Below are 12345 nucleotides of genomic sequence, written 5' to 3'. Positions count from 1 at the left end.
GAATTCATTTGAGGTAGGGCCAGAGATCTTACAGTACACCCTCAATGTCTATTACCATCACTATGGATCTATAATGAAATGAGCAGCCATATAACACAAATCATTTCCTCCGCTGCCAGTATAAAAGCTTTTGTAGAAAAATCTATTGCAAGCCATGGTACAGACATTGTGCATTCATTATGTACAATTTCATGTGATGATGAGATTTAACAAATTCAAGAGGGGCTACATGCATCAGGGAATGCTTTCCCGTGGCCTGTGGATTTAAATATTACACTGCCTTTACAATGAGTTCAAAAGATAACGTGCCAGAAACTTTTCACCTCGTTCATCAAAGTTCTGGCAGCCTTCATCCTGAAGAATCTTTTCCAATTTAGATCTTGTACAGCAGCAACGCTGCTAAATTGAAGACTCCTGTTCCTCTAATCGCTGTTAAATTCAGACAATCGGCTCTAGCTGTAACCTACTGTAGCATCTCCTATAAAGACGTGGTTGACATTAATGTATGTATTTATTCGCTTTTGACATGGAAAATCTCCTGCTCTGATCCACCCATCCGTGTGGGTTTCATATACAGAACCTACTGTTTCTGAAATCTGCCTCTATTAAGTCACACTTGACCCAGGATTGTGAGGCCCTCCTAGGAATATGCCCTGTGGCAATCTCCACAACCTGACACCTTGTACAGTCATACGCACACAAAATAACTATCGCTTACTGCAGAGATATCGTAGATCAGCGATGGCAAACCATTAGACATCTCTGACTGAATCACAGCAGCTATGTTCATGAGAAAACTAGACCATTTGTCTTTCTTTCTTTCTCTGATGTGATATAAGGGCTTTATATGTGTTTGTAAGTATATTTATGCATTTGCAAAAAGTGATTGATAAGTGGTTTTTTTCTCCCAAGTCTCTAAAATCTTGGTAAGCTAATCAAAGCTGGCTTTAACTGTCAGCATGTATATATTTAAGTAAAAGCGTGTTTAAGAAACCCAGCAATTCGTATCAAACTACATGCTTGCAATGCTTTGGCCAAGTGATTCTATTATCTACATACTTATCCGATATGTGAAATGAATGATAAAATAGGAAATGGAGATTGAATCAAAAATGTCTTAGTGTATCATTTTCAGCAAGATTCTAACTTATTTAAGAATATCTGGGGATTATTTAACTTTAATAAAGCAAGACAGGACATTACAGAGAATATTCTCAGAATGTTCCACAAAATACATCCTTAAACAGAGTTTGTTTTCTTCTAATGTTCTAAAGTTTTAAATCTAGTCTTTAACATTCTCCAGAAAACAAAAGTATCAAAAAGTCATTTTATATATTGTTACATTAGACATGTCTGTCATATTTTATTTATGTACTTCTACATCTAACATTAATTTCAACTAATATCTCGTGAAGTAGAAAGCTTTGCATTTAACAAAATACCAATCCATCACAAGCCATTATTACTTTAAACTGTACTTTGGTACAAAAAAAGGTACATAATTCATAGATTCCCTCCAGTGAAAAAGTGTATCCATTATTTATCTTCTCACATCAAAAATCTAAGAGAGCAAAATTACATGCAGTGAGTTTAACAGGTATGTACATGCACATATATGCATGCTGTCAAGAAGATAAATACAGATATAGTAGAAAACAAATAGAGAAAGCTTTTTAAAGATCTATTTTGAAATAAATAGATGAAGTGCAAGTGTTAGGATGGTCAGAAGTTTTTATTTTGAGATTAAAAAGAAAACAAATAAATAAAAATAGAATTAGAATAGAGTGCTAGAGTTAGAGTGGGTCAAATAAACATAGAAGAGATGGTATTTAGCCAGTTCTTAGGCAGGTGGCTAATGACTCAATGACTTGGATTGAGTTGGGCAGGTCATTCCAACCAAGTTAATATAAAACAGTTAATATAGAAGTCTCTGTGAGAAAGTGATTCTTCTAGAGGGGCATATGAGTCTGAAATAATAGATTTAGGTAGAGCAATTTGCAGAGCCAGTGGTGGTTTTGTAGGCAACATGAATGGCCTGGATTTTGTGAATATTATAGATGGAGTTGGGGCAAAGAAACATAAACAAATCTTGTTTTTTTGGTGGTATTCTAAGGTAATTCAAGGGAGCAAACGTCTCAATGCACTGGAATGGTTTCTTTGGCAGACTCACTATAGAACTGATTTGCAGAGAGATTGATACTGATTAAATAATTTGAGGCTTTGGTAGGCTTTCATTTCCAACTCTCTATTCACAAATGAATGAAATGAAAGGTTATGGAGGTGTCAGATTTAAATCAGTCAAAGATGTAATATCATATTATTGTGAGTCAATCCTACCTCTCACTACTACTCTCTGCCTCTCTCTGTGTATTTCCTCATTCAGTGACTGTTCTTTTGTCCTTAACTGGTGTTAATTAAAATGAGCAGGGTGCTTATAGGCCAGTGTCTTTTAGCACAATTAACTTGACATACTGTGATACATTACTGCCATCTTTGCTTTGACCTCAAATAATGTAGATAAACTTTCTTCAAAATTAATTACCAGGTTAATATGATTCACTTGAGGAGTTGTTGCATTTCGGCCAAATGGCTTTAGGAATTGCCAAGAGGAGGTATGTATGTGTCTGTTTGCTCGAAAAGAAAGTTTTACCTACGCGCTCACATTTTTGCCTATTCTTAAGAATTTTTACATTGTGGGATCTGTGTGTGTGTGTGTGTGTGTGTGTGTGTGTGCAGAAAGAAACTTTTACATTTTACAATCTTCACTGAAACCCTCTCCAAGGATCATATAAATTTATCATATGGTTTCAGAGATGTAAGATATGTTTCCATTCTTAAGAGCTAATTTTATAATGTATTATTTGTGTTGTAACATTCTGTTTAGTTCTTGGTGGACATTAGAGGGCTAGCTGGCTGGAAAAATTCAGAGCACATTTTTATGGAACTCCAAAGACAAACTTATATGATTGTTAGGGAAGGTTATTAAAATAATAAAGAATTATTTTTATGTGTATCCATGGATTAATACTATGTTACAGACCTCAAAACACTGTTCAGTAACTTTTCTGGTTATAAGTAAACTTGCTCATTAAGCTCACCTGGTACTTCTGGCAGCACGGAGGCGCTTGCACGTGTAAAGCGTGAAAAATAAAACACATGAAGTGTTCAGAGACTCTGTAGGCTTTCGGGCAAATGCGCTTTTATCTGGATATCTTATTTACCAGGTCCCAGTTAGATGGTAAGTTGTTTCAGATTTGCAATAGAGCAAGAACCTTTTAGCTCCTCTCATTCATTTCTATTCTGAACTGCTCATGATACATACAACAGCCAGCGTAATGAAATCATCTCTTTCAGATAGGCAATACTTTTATTGCCATTCACTGGACATTTAACTCTTGAAAGTGCAGCAGCTTCGCAGCAACTTAATATAATTCCTGCACAGCAATCCAGTCAACAAGCCTGGGCTTTTGTGGTAGAAGTTCCTTATATGAAGGAACTGTATGGGCTTGGAGACTTGGGTAAATAAATGCAATCCCTCTAATGTACTGTATTTGTATTTTTTCTGGATATAGTGCAAGAGAAAAAGGAGGATAGTGAGATACTGGCAAGTGATAGGGCAGGATGCATTTGTAATTCCTAAGCAGGGCAAGTGATGTCTGGAATTGATGTAAAAATGTGTACGTGTTTCTCCATGTTTCCTTGGGTCAATGTGGTAAAATTTTGAGTATACAGTCTATGAAAGCTCCTTACTGTGGCTTACGCTTTTTATCTCTCTCACACACAAAACTCACACCATTCATCTCTTAGCTATTACATTACAAAGAGCCAGATAAGCATAAAATTGCATCAATGCAAGCCAGAAATTACCAAATCCTGTTTCAGTAACCTATGGAACACAGGGAAAGCAAACGTTTTAGTAGAACAGATTGCTATAATTGTGTTGGGATGAGGTGTGTATGCATTTGTTTTCAGGCGTGCGTGTTTTGTTTTGTGTAGCGCATTGCACGGAGTGTTCTAAAGCCTCTTTCTAGAGGACCTCCTAGCTTGTACTCCACCTGCTCTAGAAATCAATGGGTGAATAACTAAACACTTCTATATATGTATCTGTTTGTATTCAGACACACTAAGATGGAAGCAGGGCAGTCTGTACAGTGAGCACTACCCTCTCTGGGGTAGCAGGGGAGGAAATACTGCAAGAAAATACTGGGAAAGGGGCAAGTTATCATAATTGCTTAAAAAGAAAATTGATTGAAATGAATCTACTTGCCCAAATGGATGGATTTCATTTTCAAAGTATAATGTTATTGATTTGTCTTCATTCTAGCTGTAACAATTTTTTCTAGTTTAATAAAACAATGCTGCAATTATGTGCATTTTTAATTTACTTTAAATTTCTATGAAAAAAAGGCAAAAAAGAAATGCATACAAATTAACATTGAAGTCAGGCCCACTCGCTTTGACTTGCATAAGTACAAAAAGATGACACAGTGTTGCATTAAACAGCACATGGAGAAGCACTGTGATCTAGTGAATACTCAAATGAAGTATCGTACCACCCGGCCTCAACCAATTTTACGCCACCAGGAACCTTTCCGTACACTAACAACAGAATCTTAATCAACAGAGGTTACTGCAGATGCGCATGTTTTAATTGATGCTTCAAGGGATGCTAGCTGAATTTCAAACTTAGTAGGTGATAGTGTATCACATCGCCGGAAATGAGTGATACCCCCATTAAGTGTCAAAATATCGAGGAGAGAGCTGGCGAAATTGCAGAAGAAGATTAACACTTGGAAATGCAAAATTAATGATAGCATGCAAAGGGTTCTCCCAAAGAGAATTACATAAATGTCGTACGCTCGCAAAAATCAAGTTTCTTAATCATTATTTTGCCTTGTTTCAACTAAGAAAATATCCTTAAGAACAAGATTTATGCAAAATGAGAAATAAAGCTGCATAAGATATTAATATATCTCAATTAAGTTGCTTTATTCCACCCCTCTATCAAATGGCTTTTTTAAAGCATACATTTCAATAAACTTAAGTGGCATTATGCTTGAAGCAAAGAAAAGCAATTGCTAGGAAGGAGTTCAAGATATATTGCATGAAAAAGCTTTAATATCGATTGTACTTTTCTACTCAAGTAAAATATAAGCTTCTTTCAGGATATTTAGATGTTGTTTCTCTCAAACACCAAGATATAAAGGCCACTAATGTATGCATTATTTATTACTAGTATTATTTGGTTATTACAATGTTCCAGGCTGACTAATATAATAACTACATAATTTTATGCTGAAAATAACCTATTTTGTGTGGTTCAAAAGAAAAACAACAACTAAAGAGTCAATTAGTAATGAGAATTAATAGTAATATATTGGAGATTTTATATGCGCTCACAATCTCTACAAGGCATTCATCAGGACAGACTTTCTGTTACTGATTTCGGGAATAAAATGCACTGATTTTAATAACTTTTGTGACATATAAAAACGAAATTAAGCAGTATGGAGCTAGGAGTTTAACTAAAGTATATTTAAAAGAAATTACATCGCGTAGAATTTTTGTAATTATAAATAATACAGCTTCATTTTTAAATAACCAGAAGTATTATTATGCATCAGACAACAGAGGTCTGAGTTTTCTTAAAGAATCACACTGAATAAGGCTCCAAGCGGGTAGAATAGGCAAGTGTTCCAATTTACAGCATCACATCTGTCACCTAAACTACAACATAAATTCCTAAATTCTAGGAAAAGTCTAAAAATAATGAATAACAAGACAAAAAATAAATAATATACTTCAGTGGAAAAGGCATAGTAGATATGTCTAAGCTCCTTATTTCATATGGAAATCTCTGCAAGAATATTTACTGAATGATGTTAAAGTGCATAGGATCAATTTTTACAACATATGTGTTTAAGTTAGTAAAAAAGTGCATAAAGGTGGATTATTGTCTGTCTTTAAGATTAATAAATGTGTCAAACTTCTGATGAAATGATGTAATACATTTCTATAAACCTGCATTACTAACACACTGGGCCTGACTAGTACTTCTGTTCAAAACTTGATATGTTTGCTCTTCAGATCAGCTATGCTGATTAATCTAGGTTTTAATTCTCAACGCTTATATGCGTAACAAGTAAATGCAAGAGAAACATAAGGTCCATAGACAAACATCCACTGGAATCCCTGCTAGTCCTTCCTTTCATCTGGCCCTCCGCAACCTTTTATGCCAACCCAGAACCATATCCTGTAATCTATCTTATCATTCCAGACTCCAGCAGGGGAAGCGTCCCCTTGGCATTTCAGCAAAAGAGAAAATATTAGGTTTCTGGCACAAGAAACAAAAAGCAAAAACGCAATTTGTAGTTTGATGTCAGGAAGAAACCGTTTTTAAAGCAAAAAGGTGCTGGAAATAAAAAGCTGGAGTTGTTTGGAGATTTAGTGAAAGCTTCTTGAGGAATCCTAACGTTCGCTGGCATTAGTGAGTTCCGGGATGTATAACTGCTTATAAACACGGCGATATTAGAAAGCACAATACGAAAGTCATTAACCTACTAAGTTTTTATATAGTGACTAATTGTATTTATAAATACAACTGTATGTACTGGTGGAATGTGTTTGCGTGGGGTCGTGCAAAGGTGTTTTTGAGTGTCTTCTGGATTTCGCGAACGCGTCGATGTTTTAAGATGAATCTCTAGAACTGAACGAATTTGTTCTCCCTCGGGTCATTTTACGCGACTGACTCGTACAATTCGTTAACCGCCGTTTCTTCTGTTCCTCCTCATTGTCTGCTTTCCTGTCTTAGCATATCGTGAATTAATTCATACGTTCAAGTCCCAATTCGCATACTACACTTCATAAGCGCCAAACACGTAATCTCTGAAGATTTGATCTACTGACCGAACACGCCCGGCTTCACTGAACGACTCTGATTTGAATAGAACCTCACAGCGTTATTAAAACAAAACGTCATGTCCGGGAGGAAGAGTCACTGATGACCACATTTCTCTCCAGTTGTAGTTTTGAGGAAACGCTGTGATGTTAAAATTGATGTTTTGAATTGAAGTCTCTTAGCTGATCGAATCGTGTTTTAATGAATCAATAATTTTATGACTCATATCATTAGTCGATAAACTTGTACACCCACTGGCGCGACAATGTAAGCAACGGATCATTGGACGATTCAAAGTCGTTTTATTTATGAATCTGCTTTACTTATGAATCTTTTTAGCGAAAAGTATCAAGATATCATATTTGCCTAGTTTTAAACTCCCAACCAGCATTGCCCTGTTCATAGAACACCAAGCAGCAATTATGATTAATTAGACATAAATAGCCTAATAAAGTTCTCAGATTTTCCTCAGTGTCACTGAACTATCTAATGCTAAAGACAAAACTATGAATTAAGACCTTGCTTTGGAAAAAAAGAAACTTAAAACTTTATTCCCTTACCTTGCTTTCTGAATGTACATTTCCCCCCACTGGTCTTGGGTAAAGTTGAAATATAACTCTAGCTCTGGAGGTAAATACCCTTTGCTCCTTGAGAACGTGAACTTTCACTCCACACACTATAGTATACAGTACTTTTGCAATAGAACCGTTATGGAAGTGGGAGCGGCAGGGCCAAGAAAGCAAAACTGTGACTTATGTTACAACATGATTTAGCATGTCACGTTTTCAAGGTAGAAAATATTACAGAGCTTATAGAATGAAACTGGGCTGGCTTCCAGAAAAAAAGATAACTGAATTTATTATATATTTTCTTATGTAAGCACTCATTATAATCTCATTGACTCAAAGTGAGTCATTGCTGTGTAACTTGAAATCTATGTCTTGTTTTTATGGAAGATATTCAGAACAAAGTTATACCAATCCTTTAAACTACATTCAACATAAAAATGATACATTATAGAATTTATTGCATTTTATTTTAGCTAATTGAAAAAATAAATAACATTGACTACAGCTTAGTAAAATTTTCATATCATAGTGAAAAATATTCCCATTTTTGTATTCTAGCTTTATTAGTAATTTATTTGTTGTTATTTTTTAGTATGCAATACAGCAGAGCAGTATAGAGCTACAGCGGAGCAAGGGCGTCAGCAGCTATAAAAAGCCATGCCTATTCTTTTTTTTTTTATCAACTGGTAAAATTATTTGAAAGTGATATAAGTCACTTTGGATAAAACATCTGCCAAAGCATGTACATGTTAGGTAAAATGCTTTAATTTGAAGGAATTGTGGACAATTCTGATTCTTTACCACAGTTGATAAATGATTAATAGTAGTTCATTAACTATACCTCCACTTGGAAATGATCACTTTTCTATTAAGGACCAACTGACTCATTTGCCTGCTACATTACATACTACAGTTTTTTGTCTTATCATGCACATTAAAGGAATATCTAAAGGAAAATACCTTTCTTGTATGCTTCTTGGATTTATCTTTGCACTCCTTAAAGACTGACTCTGGTAATGATTATGCAGTCTACATTTTCATGGGTAAGAACATACTCTATGGGGGGGTTAGAGTAGGAGCAATAGGACCTCAATGCCTGACCTGAATTATTTGACTGCTCAAATGTAATATTTAGTTTCGCCAAAATTTGTGGCATATTTTTATTTTGTACATATTTTTCATCTTTAATCAATATGATGTTTTATACATTGATTTTTAAGATGATACGAATACTCCATACAACTTCTCCAATTAATGCAGCTTTCCTTTCCCTCAAAGTTATTGGTTTCATTTTTCAGATCACTTTGTTGCAAGAAGTGCATTCTAAAAGCAACAGTTCTTCCAGACCGGTCTTTACATTTTAATTACTCCAACAAATAGTACAGAGTAAAATATATACATAAAACGCATCTTATATAAATCTTGTATATGGAAAATTATGATAGATAGTTTCACTGAGTTCCAATCTTGTTCCCTTGTTTTCTCCTGGGTACTATGAACGGACAGATTTTCTTAGTCAAGCTGGCAAAATCGCCAGTAGCTCCTTTTTACTGATAACTGTCCCAGTTGTTCAGAGCGTGGAATGTTCTTATTCTTCCTGTGGATGCTTGATCATTGGGTCAACATGAACATCTTGATGGAGGCCCTTCTTGGCAAAGGTCGGCATGTACAGTCATTCGGATGGCAGGATAGTTGGTACATCAAAGAATCTCTCACCTCACTACACATCAGTCACTATAAAATTCACCAGGAGGATCTGATGAGGAATTCTTTTTGAGACATTTTGCATTCAGACTCATGAAAATCCTGAGAGAAGGCCTCCACCCAAATCGTCTAGGCTGGAAATAGGAGGACATGGTTGAGGTACTTAAGGGCTGATCAAAGTAGGAATGTGAGATGATAAAAGTATGATGCAAGACCAGCAGCTAACAATATGCCTTGGCGGGATGCTAAGTATGATTTGCATACTTGCAGATCCGCTTTTGTTTGGAGGTGTTCTTTTGGGCCACTTCCTGAAGCTGCCTATTGTCTACAATATCCGTTGGGCTGATGTATAGTGAAAGCGCATTTTGCGGGGCTAGCCTCTTCTCCACTTTCTTATGTTCCTTTCTCCGATGGGTGGAGTTATCAGACTGCGCGGGCTTTTTCAAAAGAGTAGAAAATTTGATGATGCACCCTATAGCTGAAACTATGGGGTGTTTTGCTGTTTGCTCCAAATTATAATACACTTTGCTTAGCAGCTTCATTGGCCCAGGAGTCTCCTTCCTCAATTTTAGTATGCAGAGTGCTGATCTGGCAGCAGCTCCATAGAGTTGATTTTGTTTTTTTGAATTCCCGCGTCCACTATGCAGAATACTTGGTCTATATGGGAGAAGCCACTGCAAGCCGTCAAGCTCCTCTTCCTGAGATCTGGGAGGACTCAGAAAGAGCCTCTAGTGATCATGGGTATCAACACTATGTCTCTGGGCACTCTCATTGGTCAGCTTCCTGATGATGTGGCTGGAAGCGATTGCTGAAGCTTTTGCAGAACTTCCACAGAAGATCGCCTGAGGTACAAAGGAAAGAGACCATCTGCTACAGAGCAAACAACACCTTAGTGATGGACTGGATGCCTCAGAATGATCTTCTGGGTCATCCCAAGACCAGAGCCTTACGTTGCACACATGGAGGAACCAATGATCCAAGCAGCCATTTACCACTGGAGTACCAATCATTGGATTTAGGCTGATTTTTGACCAGCCTGATAATCTTGTAAAATGAGAATACGGGTGTAGCCAAGAATGCAAACTTTGCCACAGTAGATAAGGACTCCTTCCTTGAAACCGTCAAAGAGGTTCTTTGCATGATCCCTCTCTATCAGGAGAACATGCAGAGGCTCTCAAGGCTTCACAAGGGCGTGCTCCAGTAAAACCTCCGACAATGCCATCACTTACTGGATTGGAGTTTTGTTAGGAGGCACCAAGTGCTACCACTCACATCGCTGGGAAGTCTTACAAAATGCCCTGAGTACTCTTATCACTCTGTAGATGTCTTACTGTTCCTGCTATCTGCTGCTGACCCCATAATCTTGATAATATGTGTAGGTTATTAAATATTTCTATTTCTAGAATATATTTAGGAAAATCAAAAAACAAACTTGAATGACTTTTTATAGTATCTAAAATTCTATATTTTGGTTATTAAACCACTCTAGGTCGGGTATTTCTGTATATTAATGTGATTAAAGCTTTTGAATCAAAATTATGTTCCTTTTGTACAGTGATCTAAAGATGTTAGCATTAGTTTGGCACATCTTTAAATTTGTACCATTATTTTGAGACAATGTATCTTGTTTTGTTGTTAGGAATTATGTGATGACATTCTGTATTTCAAAAATGAGTTGTGTCAGAGTATAATATATTTTTTTACTTATATTAACTGATTTTATCAGTTTGTACTTTCATTAAATGAAAACCACACGCACTTTACAAACAGTTTAATAAAAATGTATGCAAATTCCAAATACTCAATAAGCTCATTAAGCTTTAATGGATTAATATTTGTGGTTTTGTATGTGAAGTATTACCTTAAAATATACATTATAAATTTTGTCATCAGTAGCTATTTCATGAATGTATAAATAATTCATTTAATATTTCATAAGTTTCTTATTTATTTTGACAATCATTTTTATTTCAGTTATGTGTTTCTGAATATTTTATATGGAAAATTAAATTTAGCAAATCAGTTTTGATTTAAAGTTCTATGAGACATTCACATAATTGTTTATATACTGACAATAATACATTCTTATCCTTAATAAATGTTTTATTACATTAAGCACTATTTTTCATTATATTTGCAACCTTGACAGGCTGTATTTGTACTGTAAAACACTTTCCTGTAAAATGCTCTACATGTACTATAATCCTCACATACTAAAAAGTGTTGATATGAAGGTGCTGGCCATTTAAGTAGCTGCTGTGAATTTAGCTAGTCAACCTCCAGGTAAAATTACACAACAAAACTTGAAATAGTGAAAGCTCATTAACTAGGGCCTTGCAGGTAAATGCCCTTTGCCTGATAAAGACAGTTAAATGGCCAAATGCATGCTCAAAGGAGAGTAAATGCTTGTAGTTTTGTGACACACCCACATTCAAGGCTGACCTGGTAGTGATATTGCATGCTACATGGGTAAGAATATATATTTTAATACTGAATAACACGGAGATCACAGGAACAATATCACTTGATATAACTATTGGTCTGTTGTTTTACCTCACCAATTAGAAAATTTATTATTTGATATTTGCCTTGCTTTAATATGGGTGTTTTTCTTTTTTTTTGCAGATTTAAATGCCATCTAATAAACACAGATCAGGTGAAATTATATGCTCTTGGTCACTATAATTAAATGTTGTGTCTGGTCCAAAAAAAGTAATCAACGTAGCTCTCTTTTTCACTCATTTTTAAGACAGTCACTGTATCTGCACTGTATCTGTATCTGGCTCTGACTTTCCAGCAATAACATTAAAGGAATTGGTTGATAGCGGATTCCACTTATTTTGATGTTATTTAGTGTGCAATGTTGCCAATAGAGCATAAACAATATTTGCAAAGTGACCCAAGCGAAAAATTCTTTTACAATTCTGTAAAATATTTTTTTACCAATTCTGTAAAAGGCAATGCACAACCAAGCTTTCACGGGTTGGCTACGTCACAGAAACACAGGTCGACCCCACCCTCCAGAATATGTAATGACACATGCTCTGCATCTTTCTTTCTCTACGCTCTCTTACTCTCAGCCATTCATTTCAGATCACTAGCTCAGCTCAATGAGCACAGTTCCATTTTATACATTTATTTTCACACAGCTATAATCAGGATAAAATCATATAT

Source organism: Puntigrus tetrazona, chromosome 1, assembly GCF_018831695.1.
Source record: "Puntigrus tetrazona isolate hp1 chromosome 1, ASM1883169v1, whole genome shotgun sequence".
Taxonomy (NCBI): Eukaryota; Metazoa; Chordata; class Actinopteri; order Cypriniformes; family Cyprinidae; genus Puntigrus; species Puntigrus tetrazona.
Note: the sequence above shows the minus strand (reverse complement) of the source record.